Raw genomic sequence first — 22,978 nt, 5'->3', positions numbered from 1 at the left:
GTAATTTTTAACATTGACTATATTTGTTCTCCTATCCCTTTTGGTGATTTCCCATCTTTCGAATACCTGGCATTCACTATTAATAAACAACAGCCCACTCTGTTTATAGCAGTACATCGTCCCCCAAAATATAATGGTTCCTTTATTTCTGAATTCTCTGAACTATTATCCATAGCTATGGCAAAATACAGCGCTATAACTCTTCTTGGGGACTTCAACGTCCATGTCTGCTGTCCTATGAATCCATTAGCCAAGGATTTCCGGAACATTATTGACTCATTTGATTTTGTGCTTCATCCCTCAGGGCCAACCCATGAGATTGTCATATACTCGACCTAGTCTTGTCCTATGGTGTTAACATTTCTGAATTAGAAACCCTAGATTTTTCTCTTTCAGATCACAAAAGTGTTGTTTTTAGTATATCGATTGCCTCTCCTCCTAGGAAAACACCCATCAACTGACAGTAAATTCATCACTAGTTTTAACTCCACTGCAACCTCCCCAGCTCCCCACCATTATATTAATGATCAGATTACCTACTTTAATGAGACCTGCCAGGTAATTTTAGATCTTGTGGCCCCTTTAAAAACTCGGACTAAACCGTCCATCAAAGCCTCACCTTGGCTTTCTGACCATACCAGAGCTCTTAAAAGAGAGCTAAGGAAAACCGAAAGGAAATGGAAATCCTCCAAATTACACGTTTTTCATGAATTACTTAAAGACCTCATGCGTAATTATAACAGTGTAGCCACCCTCCATAGCTGTATCTCCGCCATCAAAATCTGGATGCACAACAATTTCCTTCAGCTTAACGAGGATAAATCTGAGGTTTTAGTTTTTGCCCCCCCCCCCTTGCTAGAGCCCATATTGAAATAAATCTTGGTCCACTGTAACCTTTGATCCAGACCTCAACCTACAGCAGCACATTAAAAAAGTCATCCAATCTTCATTTTATCACATCAGAAATATCTCAAAAATCAAATCATTCCAGACACTCCCTGACCTGTCCAAAGTAGTCCATGCCTTTGTTTTCTCACGCCTCGACTACTGCAACTCCCTGTATACCTGTCTCTCAAAAAAATCCATCCATAGCCTCCAAATGGTTCAGAATGCCGCAGCCCGTCTACTAACTAACACAAGAAAATATGATCATATTACACCAATCTTAGCATCCCTCCACTGGCTGCTAATAGATTTTAGAATACATTTTTAAATCTCACTCATTACATGCAAGGCCAGGATGGGCCTTGCTCCCGCTTATATAGCCGACCTGGTGACCAATTATGAGCCTCCCCCTACCTTGAGATCGGCAAACAAAGCACTCCTGGACTTTCCGTCTTGTAACGTTAATACCAAAGGACGTATGGCCTTTTCCTTTAGAGTCCCTACCCTGTGGAATGCCCTGCCCCTAGAGATCCGCCTCGAGTCTGTCCCCCGTTTTAAATCCCTTCTTAAAACGTATTTCTACAGACTTGCTTTTAACCCCTAACCCCTATCTCAATGTTATTTGCAAGGTTCTATACCATTTTGTTCCTTTTACCATTGTGTAATTAGGTATTTACTTCTTTGTATAGTTTTTTTGCATTGTTCTTTTAACCTTTTAACCTTTGTCTGTCTCTGTTCTGCGTCCATTTGCTGTTTTGTTTTGTGTCTCCTGTAAAGCACTTTGTAACTTTGTTTTAAAAAGGTGCTATATAAATAGAGGTTTATTATTATTATTACTGTTGTCTAGTAGTTTATTTATGTCAGTGGCGGCTCCAGAAAATTGAGACTGGGGGGGCTATGGGGGAGCTGGCTTTTTTAGAGCAGGGGCTAATTAATTTAGGCAACAAACAATAATGAATAGTACTAATATGACAAACGTGATTCCCTCGCACCTATATGGATAACTGAACAGACCAGTAGTTTCCAGCTCCAAATCTGAGGACTGTAGGTGAACGGATAGGGTTTTTGTGAGGCTGAAGATGCTTTCCAGCATAAAAAGTAGTATAGTTTACATAGAAGACAGTCAATTGTCTTTCACATATTCATATATATTTGATCTATTAATTACTTAAATATTTTTCATCTCAATTGAGTCTGTGAGGTGGGGGGCTTAGGGGGTGCTAAGCCTTCACCAGGGGGGCTGAAGCCCCCTCTAGCTCCCCCCTGAAGCCGCCCCTGATTTATGTATTGTCACACTATGAAGCTGTAAAGCCTCAATTTCCCTTCGGGGATTAATAAAGTATATATATCTCATCTCATCGTATCGTATATGGGCATAAACAGGTGACATCACAGTGGTGTGGCTGGTTCAGACAGGGATCTCCATGTATGGGCATAAAATGTATTGTATGTTGTGATGTCATGGGAACCACTCTAACAGAATCCCTTTTATGCCCATATATGGAGATCCTTGGTGTCATCAATATCAAGCCCATATCTAACAGGACTTAACTCACTCAATGCCAATGACGTCTCATGACTGCTTTTTTCAATGGGCCCTGTGTGCCAATGACGTCTTTGACGTCTTTAGATCAAAGGCTATAATTTTTTATTATTATTATATATTTTTTTTAAAGATGTCAAAATGACCTGAGATCAGAGAGATGCTTTTCTCTGTTTGTGTGTTGGCTCCCTCGTTTAGCTGATTGAGAAAATGTGTGTTCATTCTAGTGGATGGACACTTTTTTTTTATTCAAACAGCTCTATCTCTGGAACCATTTGTCTGATTGACAAAATTATTATTTTGCCACTGAATCACAACAACTGTGTCTGTTTCTGTGGGGAAAAAAAAAAAAGAAAAAAAAAAAAATATATATATATATATATATATATATATATATATTTTTTTTTTTTTTTTTTTTTTCATTGCATAGTAAAGAAAAACATACAAAATCCTGGCACATCCACCTTGGGGCCATTTTGGCCCTTGGCACAGAAAGAGTTTTTAATATGGGAAAGCCCATATATGGAGGAAGACAGCCCATATCAGTGTGGCTGGTTCAGACAGGGATCTCCATGTATGGGCATAAAGGGATTGTATGTATGATGTCAGATGTGATAGACTTCATAGGTTTAATAACTGAGTAAGCATGTTTGGGGTCTCACAGCATATCTCCATATACACTGGTCTGATATTATATTAGATCTTAGCTTGTAGTACAAGCTAAGATCTGCCAGCTTAACTGAACATTTGCTAGGTTTCAAGTGGTTACTGGTTTGGGTTCACAACTTCACATATCACTCATCTGGAAAGACGGTTGAGCAAAACTTGGCAACTGTGTACAAACACACACACACACACACACACACACACACACACACACACACACACACACACACACACACACACACACACACACACACACACACACACACACACGTCCCTTGTGGGAATAAATCCCTAGTAGGTTGGACTAGATGTTTATCAGCAGCCCCCCTCTTCCCCTTCCTCTGTTCCCACACATTGTCTGCACACTATGAGTGTGTGTGTGTGTGTGCGTGCGTGCGTGCGTGCGTGTGTGTGCGTGAGTGCATGCATGCTTGTGTTCTCTCTTGGGCTGCTTCCAGAGGGGTGGCAGAGTTAGTCATGTGAGAGTTTGTAAGTTGCATGTATCGGGGAGTTGTGTTATGGATTATGAGTCATTTACAGTATTTGTTCATAATAATTATTGTGTGTGAGTCTATGTTCTCCCCGGGTTCTGTCCTGCAGACATCTAGATAGATAGACATCTAGATAGATAGATAGATAGATATGTGTGTCATAACACACATTTTAATACTTAAAGTTCGACTTATCAATGCAGACGCAAACTAAGAAAGTGACTTAATCAAATAAAGTGTCCATAAGAGTCAATGCTAGTCAGTGCTGTATTAGTATCTCACCGTTATGTCAAACACAAGTAGTAATACTTTCTATACTAATACTACTTAATAGTGCAAACAAAAGTGTCCATTGGTCAGTGCAAAAAAAAGCCTGCGGCTCGTGGCACAACCCTGAAACAGTGGTAACAGCCAACAACCCACAACCTCGAATGGTAAATTGCTTTTCTACTACTTTTTCCTAATAAATGAAAGAAAACACAGTTGTAACTTGCAAGGATCTTTAGTTACAATCATTCATTGTTTCAGTGTGGGTGGGGTCCATGAGCCAACTCAAGGTTGTTGGCCTATTTACCACTGTTTTAAATCAGAATCCAGTATTTGAACATGAGACTAGAAAAAAGTGGTAGAAGATGGTTTCTCTACCCGTGAGCCACTGCCGCCACAAATGTTAACCTGGTGAATGATAACCCTAACCTCAGTAAAACTATGCCTAAACCTAACCCTGTAGGACTAATGAGATGTCGGACTTATGGGCAGTCCCTGGAAGGAGGCACCACTTGCTCCACCTCGCACCCCAAAACGTCTCAATGTCACTGAATATCAAAAACACTGTGACATATCTATACTCCCATTATTCAGAGGGCCCGTTGATCCGACTGGCCCCATTTTAACTGAACGCTAACCATACATGTGGGAATTATGAGCGGACTCCCAAACATATTGTTGTCAAGTGAAACCATATACCGGTACTTCAGGTATATCCCACTGAGCCTTACCTGGAAAAAAAATGACACATCATGTAAAACCACATACCCTAACCCTGCCAGAGCTTTCTATTCTTCTCTTCTCTTCTCTTCTCTTCTCTCTCTCTCTCTCTCTCTCTCTCTCTCTCTCTCTCTCTCTCTCTCTCTCTCTCTCTTCCTCTCATTTAATAGTTTGTTCAGCACTCTAGTTTTATTCTTTCATCGTTCTGTTATCTATCTATAAATGCGACAAATCTCTGTCTGTCTGTCTGTCTGTCTGCGTGCGTGTATGTAATCCGCGTATCTCGAGAACCGTTCGTCCCACCGGCTTCAGATTCGGCACGCGCGTTCCCCGCCGCGGCGCAGAGTGCATTGGCCGGCCTCGACCCAACCCGATGAACGGTTTTCCCGAAACGGCCCGAAACGTTCGGAATCTCCTTATGCGGAGCTGATTGTTGACATCAGGCTGTTCCGGAGGAAAAAAGCACTGACTCATTGTGACATCACTTCATAAAAGGCTCTGACATCACTTACCGTTCTTCCCACCGGCTTCAAATTCGGCATGCGCATTCCCCGCCGCAGCAGGGAGTGCAGTGCCCGGCCTCGACCCCACCCAATACGCGATTTTCCGGAACCGGCACGAAAGGTTTGGATTCTCCGTATGCGCTGATGTCCGCTATAACCGAACAACGGGTATGATGGGTATTGCCTAACAATCGGAGGGGCATCATTCCCCACGGGTGGCAAAGCAAGCAGACTGAGTATTATTGCAGGGTCCTTAGACAGATGGATACAGAGATGTCCATATATAGGCCTAAAATGGACACAGACAGAAATATATCTCCATATATGGGCATAAATGGACACAGGCAAACAGATAAATGGAGTTTGCGTTAAAGAGCGGGACATACATCGTTCCCGAGTAGGCCGGTCCCCGACTAGACGATTGGCTGCCAGAAGGGCAGAGATATCCATATATGGGCATAAAATGGACGCAGACAGATAGATATCTCCATATATGGGCATGATATCTCCATATATGGGCATACATGGACACAGGCAAACAGATGGTCAAAACGGATCCTATGACAACAGGTATAATGGGGTTTGCATTAAAGGGTGGGGCATTCATTCACTATTTACATTGTTCCCGAGTAGGCCGGCACTAGACTAGACGCTTGGCCGCCCGAAGGGCGCATAAAAGGGACACAGAAGACAGATACAGAGATCTCCATATATGGGCATAACATGGACGCTGACAGACAGATATCTCCATATGGGCATAAATGGACACAAGCAAACAAATGGTCAAAACAGGTCCTATGACAACAGGTATAATGGGGTTTGCATTTAAGGGCGGGGCATTAATTCCCTATTTACATTGTTCCTGAGTTGGCCAGGTCGCTTCTAGTAGTATTCTAATTCCATTTAAACGTCAATTCATGTTCTGTGTCTCGAAGCCTTATTGCTTAATGGTCAATGTTTGCATGTTGAATTGTCTTGTCGTTGAACTGCGGAGAAGGACATAGCGTGACATAAAACATTCTGTGTGTTTCCGGCATCCATCATCAACTATTATCTCATGGACTGAGTGGGTTGTGAGTTAGGAGAGAGGAAGTTTATCTTTAAACAACCAAGATGCAAACACCCACCTACCCACGCACACACACACACACACACACACACACACACACACACACACACACACACACACACACACACACACACACACACACACACACACACACACACACACACACACACACACACATTTGCCTTCTATTGACCTCTGACGTATTGAGAAATGAATACCTTGACTGTTACACTGATTTCCTGGGCCAGTTGAGTAGCGTATTACTTTAGTTCCAAGGTATTGTTCAATGTAATTGTCAGCCAGAAATCTGTCTCTGATCAATCAAGCGGTGACACACTGATGACACAGCCTTCTAGTTATAGCTCAGGTTTCAATGCAGGCGAGGCCGTCATTACCAGAAACACTCACGGCTATTTACACAACAGGCCGTCATTACCAGAAACACTCACGGCTATTTACACTACAGTACTATGTACAAATACTGGGGAATTCAGTTTGGTGTGTGTGTGTGTGTGTGTGTGTGTGTGTGTGTGTGTGTGTGTGTGTGTGTGTGTGCGTGTGTGTGTGTGTGTGTGTGTGTGTGTGTGTGTGTGTGTGTGTGCGTGTGTGTGTGTGTGTGTGTGTGTGACAACAACGTTGTCCTTTAAACAGATTGTGTTTTTAATATTATTGTGGATGTTCAATTCAATTCAAACAACTTTATTAGCCCCACTAAGGACAACATGTTTTACGCAGCTTACAGCAGAGAAACACACATTACAGTCAAGTCAACACAGTTGTCTGAGAGCACAGAGGATGGCTGATAACGCAGTCTCATATCAATGCAATCACAGACTGTAAGTTAATATATCATCTATATCAGGGGTAGGCAACCTTAGGCACGGGTGCCAACATTGGCACAGGGGAGGGTGATCACTGGCACACTGGCTGAAGTGTGTGAGCGAGGATTTTTAAATTAAATTAAGTCACCTAATGGGGGCACGGTGGCGCAGTCAGTAGTGCTGTCGCCTCACAGCTAGAAGGTCCTGGGTTCGATTCCCGCCGGGGGACACTGTGGGTGCTGGGGGCGTGTTCCCTCCTCCGCGTCATCAGTGCCCACACCCTAGGTGGGGTTGGCAAAAGGGCCTTTCTGTGTGGAGTTTGCATGTTCTCCCCGTGTCTCCTAGGGTAGATACCCTCACAAAAACATGCAGTAATCCTGGTCTCTATAAAGCCTCCCCCTGGCCAGCCGGGGCGCCTGATGGAGGGGAATGGAACTGGTTGGAATAACGTGTTCCTTCCACGCGCTACGTCCAACCGGGGAAGCTCCCCCTGTCAGGTGATATAAGAAGCGGCCTGCTCACTCCTCATGCATTGAAGGAAGCATGAGCTCAGTTCGGGGCCCTCCCCAGGTTGGCAGAGGGAGAGTAGAGCCCAGGATCACAGCTTAGGCAATTGGCACCGGGTGAAAAAATGGGTTACAAAAATCGTGGGATAAAAATGTAATTTAAAAAAAATTAAGTCACCTAATTTGCAGCTAATTACATCGTGCACATAATTCTACGTTCATTAAAACTCTGAACTTTGACTGGGGAGATGGGTGGGTTTATAGTCGCGATGATCGTTATAACAATGTCCTGACAATCAACATATGACATTAAAATGTATGTTGACATGGCACACTGATGACAATCTAGATAATAACATGGCACTTCATTTCAAAAAGGTTGCTGACCCCTGATCTATATCATCCGTTTGTAAAATCAGATCCAGGCACACATACAGTATACGCACACACGTGTACGCTCAAATGCGTCCGAAAATGACTTATTGTAAATGAGCCGTTGTGACATTAGTAAGAAACATTACAACCTTGTGGATGGAAACAGAGAGTCCCAGAAAAGGGAGCGTGTCGCTATTTCTAAGTCATCTTTTCGACAACCAAACCTAACCCTAACCCTAACCTCCGTGGGGTGAGTAGCGATACCTGCCGACGCTCCGTTGTCTAAATGATGTGTGTGTGAGCGAGATTTCCCCGATGAGTGTAGTTTGAGTCACTTTATATTAAAAAAAAAAAAAAAAATCATTCTGTGTCAAAATATATTTGAAAACCACAAAAACAGGGTATTTATATAATTAAATATCCAAATACTTTTGACACAGAATCGAATGTTTTAGCCTGGATGGGTTGGTTCTACGCTTAAAACAATTTATATAAAAAATAATATGTAGATCTCTATGGGAAAATGAATGGGCTTTCTATAAGCAGAACCACACAATGGCCACCACTGCTATGCCCTATACTGCAGTACGATCCATCATTTCAGCACCAACAGAGTGGACAGCACATGCAGCCACTGCTAGCATCATGAACAAACACACATGCACCTTCTCTCAACTTTGTAGAGTACCAAAGTACCGAATGGCACAGCATTATTGGTTCTCTCAAAAAACCCACAGGGGAATCTTAGACCGTGTCATGAACTGTGTTCCAGAAATAAACACATCAGACTGGAGATTTCATTCATATGGGTATCAACTGATGATGAAAAAGTACTAATTTATCCACAGGTTGAGATATTTTTTTCTCTCCAAACACAAATGTTATCAAATGTAACTAAATATCATAAATGACACAGAGTCACAAAATCTATTGGGTGGTTTGTGATTTTTTTCAAGACATAGCTTTCAGAACTGTTTCCACGAAAATGTATGTGTGGGACACATCCGGGGTATTTTGGGACTAACAGTTGGGATTACGTCACACTCGGCTCGGCTCGGCTGTGACGCAGCTGTGAGGCGTGAGCCGGAACTGCCGCCCACCTTCTGCGCAATGCACGCTGGAAACTTGTGGATACAATATTCAAGTTTTATGTGAGAAGCTTCTGTTCTCATGATAAAATGATTACTCATAACATAATGTGAAGCAAAACTGACTTTATAGTCCAGTATATCTAGATATATAATGTATCAATAGGGTGCATGGGGGAGGAGTTTTTTATTTATCCAGTAGGCTTTTAAACTGGAGGGATTTTCCTGTTTTTCATTTATGGTATGGTATGTATTGTCACACTAGTGATTCAGATTTCCTAATTGAGAGACACTGCCTCAGTGTGGGGCAACTGCGTGCAGATAAAAAAAAAACAAAAAAAAAAACATAGAATGAGTCAGGTGGTCTCTTTGTTTAACCCCCACCTTGTTGCGACCGCAGGGAGCAGTTACTGTGAAAACCTGCAGCAGTTGTGTCACACTGTTACTCTTGCCCGTCACACTGCCTGTAACGCCACTCACTCACTCACACTCACACACACACACACACACACACACACACACACACACACACACACACACATACACAATCTGTCTCGTTTGGGCTGCTCCATACTGATTGCAATCAGCTGTGACCCCCCCCCCCCCCCCACACACACAATCTGTCTCGTTTGCCCTGCTCTAAAACCTGGGAAAGACCCAAACCTCCCCAAAAGATACTCTGTATCACCTACAAGCTATTCGAGAGACTACTCCTTACCCGACTATTCCACCAGATAGACGCTGAACTGATCAAAGAACAAGCTGGATTCAGAACCGAAAAATCATGCTCATCAAAATCATGCCAACTGCTAAACCTCACCCAATATATCGAGGACGGCCACCAGAAGAAGCTGATAACAGGTGCTGCCTTTGTAGATCTGTTGGCTGCTTATGACACCGTCCAACACTGCCACCGCCGAATATGCCTGCCCAGCATGGTATAAATGAAGCCACGCGCAGAAATTACACCCTATCCTCAACGAGACCTGCAGGATAGTAACAACAAACCCCATCCCCTGCCCCTGGCACTCACTCCATGACCACACTGCCCGCCAGAAACGGCTGAAGTCCAGGAGCAGCTTCTTGGACGCCACTGTAGAACTGGAGACCACACCATTTGCTGCCAGGACTACAGAGTGGCAGAAGCAGTGGAACAGCCTGGGAAGCCAGACAACCCAGTGGACAGAGAAAGGCATCACCCCAGTTGAATGTCTCGCTACTGGCCATGACCAACCTTGGGCTGTCTGGAAAACATTGAACCGTCTGCGGATCGGCGAAGGAGTGTGTGTGTGTGTGTGTGTGTGTGTGTGTGTGTGTGTGTGTGTGTGTGTGTACATTGCCATATTTACACTGACTATTTGTTTAAGTCTGTTTCCCTGTGCCCTGCGGTCGCTTAACCCTTGCATTGTGTTAGAAAACTGGTGACACTTTTGGTGTCAAATTTGACCTGTGATTTAACTCAGAGCAAAATACTCAAAACAATCTACATTTCATTTTGTTTCCTCCCCCACCACATAGCTGACTTCTTTCATTCATAACCATGTAAACTCTAGTAAAATATTACTTTGGGTTAGGGTGTCATCTTTCAAATAAGTAGTTTTCAATTAATAAACATTTCAAATGCACTAATTAAACTCATGTCCTATAATGAAGACAATGGCTAATGATGTTATCTGGCTATAATAGACTAATATTAGAACAAACTTCCAAAAATAAATTATTATTTTTTTAACTTGATTATGTTTCCTATCATTAACAAAATGAACAAAAAACTGACACTATTGGTGTTTGTTATGTGTCAAAATTGACCTGTATACAGTAAAGAAGATAAAGTAAATTAATTTCATAAACCCACTTTATTTTACTCCTAATCGCAAATGCAAATTGAGGACAAGTGTCTCTCTCTCAAACATGTACAAAATGAATATCGGCAATTTGGGGGGAATTGAGCCACGCACACTTCTCTGCCGGGTAATTTTTGACCCGTTACACCACAAGTGTCACTTTCTTTCATAGAATTAACTAAATTGGTAATACTTAATGTTGTTGCATTAAAATAGCTGTTTCTGAGGATATCATGAAGCCTTTTTCCAATAAAGAAATGCAAAATGTACTTTTTACATATTTAAACTTGACAATGGGTAAAAAAAATGACCCTAACTAGGGTGGGAGGATAATCATCAAGTTCCAAATTTGAACACACCCACTTGGGACATGATTAACACTATCAATACAAGACTTTTGACACCAAAAGTAACTCTGTATCTTGAAAAAAACACCCCACCCCTTGAAAATCAAAAAAAGAACCAAAAAAGGGGCATTTTCTGCCAATTCCGCCTGGTAGGCAAAGCTATTCTTATTGTTTGCCTATATACTGTTGAATAAATACTTTCAAATCCATTTGGGAATGAATAAACACAATACATAGATTAACTCTTATACTGTATCTTGAAAATAATCCCTCATCCCTCTTTAAAATTAAAGATTACACAAACTAATTTCGTTTTTTTGTCTTTTCCACGCGTACGCTGTACACGTACGCCAAACACATCGACACGTACGTCGCACTGGGCAGGTCCGCCTTCCCCACTGGGTCTGAGTCTCGCCGTTTTATCCGTGCTCTTTTGGACTTCCTCATGTGGATGTCCCTGCAGTAGCTTCCTTGGCCTTCTGTGAGGACAGCCAAGCCTGCAAGACCCCAGGCAAACCCCCAATGACTGGGGCACCCGACGATTCTCACGAGACCGCAACCGACACCTTGGGTCCTTGAGGGCTACTGAGAGCAGTGGGTGAGACTCTGGTGTCTATGGGTGACCCGCCATACCACGCAACAGTGGACATCCTCAGATGGTCGGCCATGACACGCTGGTCAGGTTTTTCCTCCCGCCCACGGTCCGACTGTCAACCTCCTCCTGCCCCCAGTGCATCCTGACTGTGTCGCGCTGCCCGGGCAGGAGCCGGCCTTCGTACAGCAGGTGTGAGGGGTTGGCGACAATGTCGTAAACCCCTCACACCTGCAAGGACACAGGTTTCCTCTGGGCAAAGCCAGAGGAAACTTTGGTGGAATCCTGATGTGCAACTCGGTCATCCGACCTGAGTATAGGGTCAAAAGATGAATCTAACTCTCGAGCGATTCGCTCATCAAACCCCATTAAAGGTGTCGGTTGATATAAACAGCAGGACCGTAGCCATGGAAGTTGAAAACGGCTAAGGAATGTGTAACAACTCACCTACTGAATCAACTAGCCCTGAAAATGGATGGCGCCGCTGGAGCGATGGGGCCATACCCGGCCATCGTAGGCCATGGAATGCCACTAGGGCTATGCCACGATGAGTAGGAGGGCCGCCGCGATGGCACAGAAGATCGTTGTATCTACCAAGATGGCGCCGGCCAGGGCTGCTATGGTGACTACGTGTGTTGCATTCTGTCTGTTATTCGTGTTGTACGTGTCGTGTGAGCCTTCTTACACAAGAGAAGAGCTGCTGAACATTGGGTGTTCTACCCCACTGGACATTTTACCATCATTACTCACCCGTTCCACGGATGTACTGGATATTCTGCTGAGGGGGACAGCGTTCTTTGCCAGCGCTGTACGTTGGACCAGAAGACAACGGGGGAAGCGAGGAGGTTGTCTGGTTCGCCTACGGCGGAGAAGTTCGCGTCCACCGCTGCCAGGTATATTCCTCTGCAACGTGAACTCTTTACCCAATAAAATGGATGAACTCCGGATGCTTGTTTCACGGGAGAATGACTTCAAATCCACGGCTGTTTTCGCGTTCGTGGAGACAAAACTGACGGCGACAGTCCCAGACGGGGCTGTACAGTTAGATGGCTTCTCCGCGTTTCGCTGTGACAGAGACTTCGCTGCGGCTGGGAAGTCAAGTGGAGGAGGATTAATGTTCTTTGTGAACAACCGCTGGTGCTCTGATGTGACAGTGTTGCAACAACACTGTTCTCCTGCAATTGAAATGCTTTTCATCCTCTGTCGCCCATTCTATTCTCCCCGTGAGTTTAACGCGTTCCTCCTCGTGTGTGTTTACATTCCTCCGGATGCTGACGTCACCGCAGCAGTGGATACACTAGCAGAACAGCTGACGGGGGCGGAACGTAAATACCCGGACAGTTTTGCTGTGGTGCTTGGGGACTTCAACCAGGCTCATCTGAGTCGGGCTCTCCCTAAATACAGACAGCAAGTCACATGTGCTACTAGGGGTGAGAACATTCTTGATCACTGCTACTGTACCATCCCGCAGGCATACCATTCTGTCCAACGTGCTGCTCTGGGCAGGGGTGATCACCATCTCATCCATCTGATCCCTCGCTACAGGCAGAGATTAAAAATATCAAAACCTGTAGTGCGGAGTTTCAGAGTGTGGTCCAGTGAGGCAAGTGAGCGACTCTGTGCCTGGCTGGAGAGTGCGGGCTGTGACCAGGACTTTGTTGAGTGGGCGGGGCCTGAGGCTGGAAACAACCTGGATGAATACACGGACACTGTGACATCATTCATCAGCCTCGGCGAGGAGGTGTGTGTCCCCCTCCGCTACAGGAAGATCTACAACAACGACAAGCCCTGGTTTTCAGCCCATCTCAGGAGGCTGCGGTCGGAGAAGGAGGTGGCCAGGCGTAGCGGCGACGTGGCCTTGTTCAGGCGAGCCAAGTACGAGTTTGCTAAAGCGGTGAGGGAGGCGAAACACCGCTTCTCGGAGAAACTGCGGCAGCAGCTCTCTGAGGGGAACTCCTCCTCTGTCTGGAAAGGACTTAAAACCATCACCAACTATAGGTCCAGGTCCCCACAGGCGTCTGACAACCTCCCTCTCGCCAACGAGCTCAATGAGTTTTACTGCCGCTTTGAGAGGGAGAGTTTCCCCCCTGCCCTCCCCCTCCACCCCCCCCGGACACAACCACTCTTCTCCCCCCCAACCCCACCACCTCTCACTGTCACAGAGAGAGAGGTTAAGCTGCTGTTCAGGAGCCAGAACCCCCGGAAGGCGTCCGGCCCGGATTCTGTCTCCCCCTCCGTCCTGAAGCACTGTGCTGACCAGCTCGCCCCGGTGTTCACCAACATCTTTAACACCTCGCTGGAGCTCGGTCAGGTACCAGCATGCTTCAAGGCCTCGACCATCATTCCCGTCCCCAAGAAGGCCAAGGTCACAGGCCTAAATGACTATAGACCCGTCGCCCTGACCTCTGTGGTCATGAAGGTCCTGGAGCGCCTTGTCCTGGCCCATCTGAAGGGCATTACTGATCCTGTGCTGGACCCGCTGCAGTTCGCGTACAGAGCGAATAGATCCACGGAGGACGCCGTGAACATGGCTCTGTACCACACTCTAAAACATCTGGACACTACCGGCAGCTATGCCAGGATCCTGTTCGTCGACTTCAGTTCGGCCTTCAACACCATCCTACCATCCATCCTGGAGCACCAGCTGTCCCTGCTGCAAGTGCCTGCCTCCACTCGCAAGTGGATTACGGACTTTTTAACCAACAGGTCGCAGCGGGTGAAGCTGGGGAAGAACATTTCCAGCTCCAGGTCCACCAGCACCGGTTCCCCGCAGGGCTGTGTCCTGTCCCCACTACTGTTTTCCCTGTACACCAACAGCTGTGTTTCCCTCCACCCGTCGGTCAAGCTCCTCAAGTTTGCTGACGACACCACCTTGGTGGGCCTCATCTCCAAGGGGGACGAGTCGGCCTACAGGGGGGAGATCGAGCGGCTGCGAAGCTGGTGTGAAATTAACAACCTGGAGCTAAATGCCCTTAAGACAGTGGAGATGGTGGTGGACTTCCGGAAGGACCCAGCCCCGCCCCTTCCCATCATGCTGGGTGGCACTCAGGTGGACTATGTTGAGTCCTGCAAGTTCCTGGGGATGATCATCTCCAGGGACCTGAAGTGGGAACTCAATATCACTGCCCTCCTGAGAAAGGCCCAGCAAAGGATGTACTTTCTTCGGCAGCTGCGTAAATACAGACTGTCGAGGGCCATGATGACGCAGTTCTACACGGCCATCATAGAGTCCATCCTCACTCACTCTATCATCACTTGGTTCCCCGCTGCATGCGCAAAAGACCTGGTCAAGCTGCAGCGGGTGATACGCTCTGCAGAGAGGGTGATTGGCCGTCCCCTGCCCTCCCTCAAGTCCCTGCACGACTCCAGGGCGCTGAGGAGGGCAAGAAAGATCATGGCCGACCCCTCCCACCCTGGTCACGGCCTCCTCACCCTGCTCCCCTCTGGGAGAAGGATGCGGCACCTAGGGGCCAAGACAGAGCGCCACAAAAACAGTTTTTTCCCCTCAGCTGCCAGGCTGCTGGATGACGCTGGTTTCCCTTTTTCCCTTGCCCCTTAGGGACATCAGCAATATGTTGCACTATTGAACACTACTGCACTTTATTTATATTATTTATTATTTATTTCTGCACGGTGTTGTTTTGTGTTTGTTGTTTTTCATGTTATCTGTGAAAAAAATATTGAATGCACACTGGTATGTTACCAAAGCAAATTCCTATGTGTGATACACAATGGTAAATAAAGGAATCTGAATCTGAAGCCGTGTGTGGAGATCTTGGTGGTAGTAGCATGTTCAAAGGGTTCCATGTGAACCCTAGGCTACCACTCGCCATACTGATGCACAACCTGTCGTGCCAATAGGGCTGAGTCAAATTGGCAGGGCTGTTGTATGTCTTGACTATACTAACTATGGGGTCTTACAATCACCCCTCCCGACCCCCCTGAAGTGTAAAGCGTGTCCTTGCTAACCCGCTAATCTACAACCCTCTAACCCTCACGCACCGACCGTGGCACACAACGTCCGTCACGACCCTCACGCAAGGATATCATGCTCCTCCTCCTGCCGACTACGCCAGGTTGTAGTTCTCACTCGCCAGACCGACATGCAACCTGTAGTGCCAACAGGCACGTGAAGAGTGGGGGGGTGGGCTTTGAGTGCTTGGGCACCTGCCCTTTTGCCTCAATGTGCACTTTTTGATACTAAAAACATTTTTGATACTAAGTTATATGTACTACTAGCTACATTTCTGGTGTATAATGGCACGAGGGACCCCCACAAAAAGACCACCCCCAAAATCGACACATGCAGAAGCACCCTTTTGTGAGGTCTGAGCACCTGACCACTCAATGCTCTCTGCCAGAGCCCTAGAATGGAGAGTTGCGTCACTCCCGTTCACTTCATGGGGCCAGGTCTTCTACGCACACATCTATTGGCGTATAGTGACAAACGGCGAACCGGAAGTTTACAAAATGCATTGAAGTCTATGAGGTGTAAAGTGACAATGAACCACGTGACCAGCGCTGTTTCTGACCCCGCGGTGACACCACTCTCTGATTATACTGCTCTGCTCTCTGCACGGCCCTGTGTGCCACTACCTATTTGGCTGAGCCTGATTGGCGGGGCTGTTGTGTGCTGGGTATTGGCTTTACTATGGGGGCTACACTTGCACTCAACCAGGAGCCATAATGCATTATGTAAATGTACTTTATTATATTAGAACTTTACAACATCTACCAGGTTTACCAAGGTCCTCTCTTTAAGATTTATTTAATTTCTTGTGAAAAAATGGGGGGAAAAGTGGGAAAAACACATGTCCAATTTAGTTTTTTGGGTGGGGTGGGGTGTTTATTTCATGCAAAGTACCAACTCCCAATACAAAATATCTCCCAAATGACCCAATGCACCATCCCTGAAATGGGCGTAATCATTTTCAAAAGTTTTCATTTTTAGGTAATTTATCCTCCCACCCTACCCTAACACAATGGAAGGGTTAAGGCGTCTTACTTGTATCTGTGCTCGAGTGTTTGCACATGTGTGTGCTCATACCAGTGTTTTAGTCTAGTTTTAGTCGACTAAATATACAGTTTATTTTGTAAAGTGATTTGGCAGGCCTCGATGGTGTTGTAATGCCACATTTTACACTTATGCTGAAAATAGCCGATCTACAAGCTCACAACACGTCACAGCACGATGCGTTGTGAGCTTGTAGATTGTCTATTTTAAGTGTTCAGCACCCAAGCGCAACCAAACACAAAATGTCTTTATTTCTAATCTCTTAGTCCCTCCCTAACATTTAATCTAGTTATTATTTGTTGACGAGATTGTCAATATATTTAGTTGATTTAGTTCTTATTTAGTTTTCGTCAGTGAAAAAAGGTAGTCGACAAACATGTTTCGTCAATGACTTTTAGTCGACAAAATAAAAAAAAATCTCAATGTCATTTGTCTGTCTACGGATGGCGGTTGGACATTAATGTTGGGACTTGCAGAGCAAACAGAATTCCTGTCATATAGAAGTAAAACAGGTTTGGTCAGAATGAGAGGAAAACAGTTTGGCTGCTTTCCAGCAGCACTTTATGTCTGAGGAAATGCCCGCTGACAAGTCCAAAGGGGAAACACTTTTTCTTGGCACGTTCCACGTTTGTTGTTCTATAATAATGAAACCTAAAGAAATCCACGGCTGACTTTCATATCATTGTTGTCTAGCAGAAACCGCTTATGTCCATATTCTAATCTAACCTTTTGTGTTTGTTCATGAATGATCTCCATTCTTGATCATACTACAGTAGGGGTATAACGATACATTTTAACAGCAATACGATACGCATCACGATACATGGTTAACAATACAATACATGGACGATATTGGTTCATTCATGGCGATACGATACGATTCAATGATTTAAAATCGATACAGTAACTATTTAGCAAAGGAATGAAATCTGTGTAAAACATGTAAGAATTTATATGGAAGTAAACGCTGTGATTATCTAGCAAATACATGGACATTATATTTCAACACATATGGACAAACCCACCTTGACATGAACACAGAGATTACACACATTTATCGATAGACCAAGAGTATCTATATGGAATGGGAAGGTAATTAGACCCACTCTTTTTCATTTTCCCCCTTAAATTTGCTAAATACAAGGCCCAAATACTTCCATACCATCAATTATTTGCATTGCAAAATGATTCGATACTGATTACAATTTAAAAGGGTATGATACAAAGCCAAAGCGGTACGATATTTTGCTTTTGCAAACGATATAGTAGATCTTTGCAAATTAAATTCGATTTTTTGATTCAGTTACTATATCGTTACACCCCTATACTACAGCGTCACAGAAATATTTCTGAAACCTGCTTACCAATGACATCATCGATGGGGATTCCAAGCCAATAGATTTAGAAACGTTATCCCCTTTTTATCCTGGAAAGTTAGCATGCTCAAATAGAGACCAATATGCTTGCATTAATGAAAACAAAATCTTTTTGAAATCCTATTTGAAACAACCAAACCTGCCTACTGATGATATATATATATATATATATATATATATATATATATATATATATATATATATATGTATATAGAGATAAAATGATAAAACAACATTTTCTAAATTAGCATAAATAACTGATCAGAAGCTCAAAATGCATTGCATTGCGATGCATTGTCACGTGAGCTTGTAGATGAGCTATTGTCAGTGTTCGTCATACGTACATAGGGTTGGTTAAGATCTAGAAGGGGGGAATAAATCATGGACCTACTTCCTGCTCACCCTCTCAGCTGACATGTGATTAGCTGACGTGGGTGATGAGTCATCAGCCGTGTTTGATGTCGGAGGCCAGAGGAATGTCAGTGTTTACTGAAGTTTACTGTTTAGTTTAGACAACACACACACTCGCACACACACACACACGCACACACGCACACACAAACACACGCACACACTCAAGTCAACAAGACAACAGGTGTGTTTATGTTTAATGTGTTCCAGTAAACAGGCAATTAAATCCGTTATTCCGGTGGCTTTGAGGAAGTAAGTTCTCGTTCATGTCAAGCTCTGTTAATCGTTTACTGAGACAAATGTAAAAGTCACTTGTAGAAATCACTTGGTGGTATTGATGATGTCGTCAGAATCACCCCACAACCAACCTCAGACTGAAAACCTGTCCAAATTTGTGTTACTACATCATAGTTATTTAAATTATTATTTTGTTTGTTTTGTTCTTAATATAACATTTTCAGCTTTATTGATTGATTGATTGAATATTTCATTAGACGACAATTTAGTACAGCACAAGTACAGTCAACCTTCAACCACCCTGCCTTAAAGCAGTGGTTTTCAGGCTGCGACCCCCAAAATAATCATATTTTAACTGGGGACCCCCCACCCCACAAGCACTTGGAATTGTAGGAGTTGGCATTACAAAATGAGTTTGACTCAATCTGTTCCATTGTGAAAATAGCAGATCTACATGCTCACAACTGCGTTGCGAGGTGTTGTGAGCATGTAGATCTGCTATTTTCACAATTTCGGGCCTCTAATATTTGACAATTTGGCCAATGTTTGGCCAGAGGTACTAAAGAGGTCTTAAAAGTCCTTAATTTTTCACTTTAGAAATGTGCAGATACCATGTATACACTTATACTGTATGTTGGTCTGTTTAGTGTTGAGTGAGAAAACAATGTTAACATTAAGTTAATCATCTGGGGACCCCCAAAATAATTTGGTGACCCCACATGGGGTCCCGACCCACAGGTTGAGAACCACTGCCTTAAGGAACACCCCCAAAAAAGCCCTTCGGTCTTGTTTCCACTGTAGGTCCTTAAAATAACAAAAAAAAAATCAATATCATCCCAATTATAAAACATTATATGTACAGAGTAAAGGGGAATGGGAGAAGGAGAATTTACCCATATTTGTCTTATGGGTTTGTGCAGATCATTGTGTGCGTTCCCTCTGTTGTTATGGCTCTGGGTGTCGCTACATTTTTTTAGATGTTTGGTCAAATATGCGGGAAGGGTACTGAGGGGATGGAGGGCGGATTTGCGTTGGCTATTTTGAAAGTCAATCCCATTTTTAGTTGTTTAACCCTGTCTTCAACGCTGAGCCAACTTAGGCTAGCAAAATGTGTGGGAGAAACATGGGTCATGGTCGAGAAGTAGCCGAATCAGTTTGTTTTGGGAGGGTTGGAGATTAGTCTTTAGTGGCTTTTTGATGTTGGAGAACAGGTGCAAGCTTAGTCAAAGTGGGACTGAATGAGGGCCCCAGCAAGAGTCCTGAGGGCACTTTAGTTGACAAAAGTGGAGATTCGGCCCAGGAATCTTGTTCTTTGATTAACTTTTTTGATCACCATTGTTGCCATGCTGTCCCCAGACAGGTATTTGTCAAGAATACAGCCCAAATGGGTAATCTCTTCCTTGCTAGAGATTACTGTGTCATCAACTTTGACCTTGAAATCGTTTACATTTATCTCACTCTGTCTGGTCCCAAAAAGAATGGATGATGTTTTTACCAAATTGTAGAGACAGTTTGTTATCAGTAAGCCAAGTATGAATTTTGGTGACTTCTGAGCTGAGAGCTTCCTCAACCTGCAATTTGTCCTCTCCCGAGATCAGAAGTGCTAGTCATCAGCGAACAGGAACAGTTTGCAGTTACAGGCAGCATTCATGTCGTTAATGTAAAGGAGGAACAGTAACGGCCCTAGAATGCTTCCTTGAGGAACGCCGCAGTTCACCGGGAGGGACGAGGACATGGTTCCGTTGATGTCAAACATTTGTTCTCTTCCCTCCAGGTTTCATCCAGTCTACTGATGTGTTATCAAAACCAATCATTCTTAGTTTATTCAGTAGAATAGAATGGTTTACTGTGTCGAACGCCTTTTGGAGGTCCAGCATGACCATGCCGCAGTATTTGCCCGAATCTACTACCAGATTGGAATTCAAACAGCAGTTTATGCTCTGCGAGATAGCTTTTGATTTGTTCCTGGATTAATCTCTCCATAACCTTTGAGATGTAACCTTTGTGACACACAATGAAATCTTGTTGAAACAAGGTAATGAGAGATTAATTGGTTCTAACGCTATAATGGTGCAGGCTATACGTTTTATCTGAATAAGATGAATAGATGGTTCTTTTGTCCTAGTCACATCAAAACCCGACTACTGTAACTCTCTTCACTGGCCTCCCGGCACTTAAGCTTCTACAAATGATTCAGAATGCCGCAGCACAATTGGTCTTCACCAGCCAAAATGCTGGCCTTCAAAGCAGCTAAAGGTAGCACTTTATAGCAGGGGTCTTCAACAGGGGGTCCGGGACCCCCAGGGTGTCCTCAGAGTTACTACAGGGGGGCCTCCAAATCTTTGTGTGATAGAAGAAAAACATTCTCCTTTTTTATATTAAACACTTGAACCCTAGTGTCCATATTTTGAGAACTTTAGCCAAAAATATATAATACCAGTCCATCATGTCATAATGGGACTACCGTCATAGACAGTAGCCATTGTTAGGCCGGAGTCAATGGCTGTGTCTATGACGGTAGTTCCATATGACATATTGGACTAGACTATCTCCATATATAGTGTTATCCACATCTCCATGTTAGGACTCATATATGGGCATAAAAAGTATGTCATGTGACATCACTTCCTGTACAGACAGTCAGCCATTGACTCCGGATTAACAATGGCTACTGTCTATGACGGTAGTCCCATATGACATATTGGACTAGACTATCTCCATATATAGTGTTATCCACATCTCCATGTTTAGACAGCCAATGACTCCGGCCTAACAATGGCTACTTTCTATGACGGTAGTCCCATATGACATGATGGACTGGACTATCTCCATATATAGTGTTATCCACATTTCGTGTAGCCGCCCTGTACAGGAAGTGATGTCACAACTCGCTGACATCACACTGACATCACAGAGGATACGGAAGGACGGTCACGAGGATACGGAAGGAAGGAAGGAAGGAAGGAAGGACACTCAAGCGACACGATTCTTCAGAGTATATGCGACCTTCGGTCGCAACACGATTCTTCAGAGTATATGCGACCTTCGGTCGCAATTATAAAAAATACATGAACCAACCACTTTAGCCATATTTTATACCTTGGCTATTTGAAAATAGCCATCTACAAGCTCACAACGCGTCGCATCGAGACGTCTTGTGAGCTTGTAGATCTGCTATTTTCAAACATTTAGTAGGCCTACTTTTACTTTTTGTACTTTAAATGCATTTTGATGCCAATACTTTCATACTTTTACTCAAGTACATTTTGAATTCCGTACATTTACTTGTAACGGAGTACATCTACAGTGCAGTATTGATACTTTTACTAAAAAATGTGAGTACTTTTTCCACCACTGTATAGGAAGATATGAAAACGTTTTAGTTAGATAACCAGTAGACCAGTCACCAGTGGAGGGCAGTATATGCGCCTTGCGGCGTCCACACTGCCGGGAACCAAGAAGAAGAAGAAGAATAAGTACTTGTTAAGTCATTTCCTTGAGGAAGATAAACAATAGTAGGGATGGGATTTATGGCTCTTTGAAGTGAGCCGGATCTCTGGGATCCGTTCCTTTCAAAGAGCCGTTCAAAAAACTCATTCTAGTTACTAGTTCTGTAGATTTGTATTATAATTACAAATAACTTCAACCCTATATAGGCCTACATTTATTTCGGACATATATTGTATAGGTACATACCTGCCATTTGAAAATAGCCGATCTACAAGCTCACAATGCGTCGCAACGCAACACATTGTGAGCTTGTAGATCTGCTATTTTCAAATGATTTTTCTACATTTTACTCATTGGAAAATCTGTGAAACAGGACATTCTGCATAATGAGTACGTTCTAATATTGGTACTTTAAGTACATTTTGATACCAATACTCCCACTGAGCATTTTGAGGTTTATTAGTTGTTGAAAATCAGTGTTGTAAAGGTCTAGATTTGCAAATTGTTTAGTCGACTATATTTACACTAGACGACTATTAGACCGCTAAAAGTCGGCTACATTTAGCCGTTAGCGGACGTCGAAAGTAGTGAAAAGAAGGACAACAGTGAAGTTCGATCCAGTTATCTCCTAGTTATGAGTCTGAAGCACTAACCTCTGAGCCATCAATGCAGACACAATTGTATAGACTTTCTGTCCGTATTAGAAGGTGACATTGCCCACCTGTGTTCATTTTAGGGTAGTGCGCATTGTTGAGGAAACTAACTGTATTGGG

This window comes from Nannobrachium achirus (assembly GCF_963921795.1).
Source record: "Nannobrachium achirus genome assembly, contig: SCAFFOLD_154, whole genome shotgun sequence".
Lineage (NCBI taxonomy): Eukaryota > Metazoa > Chordata > Actinopteri > Myctophiformes > Myctophidae > Nannobrachium > Nannobrachium achirus.
This window is presented reverse-complemented; position numbering follows the sequence as displayed.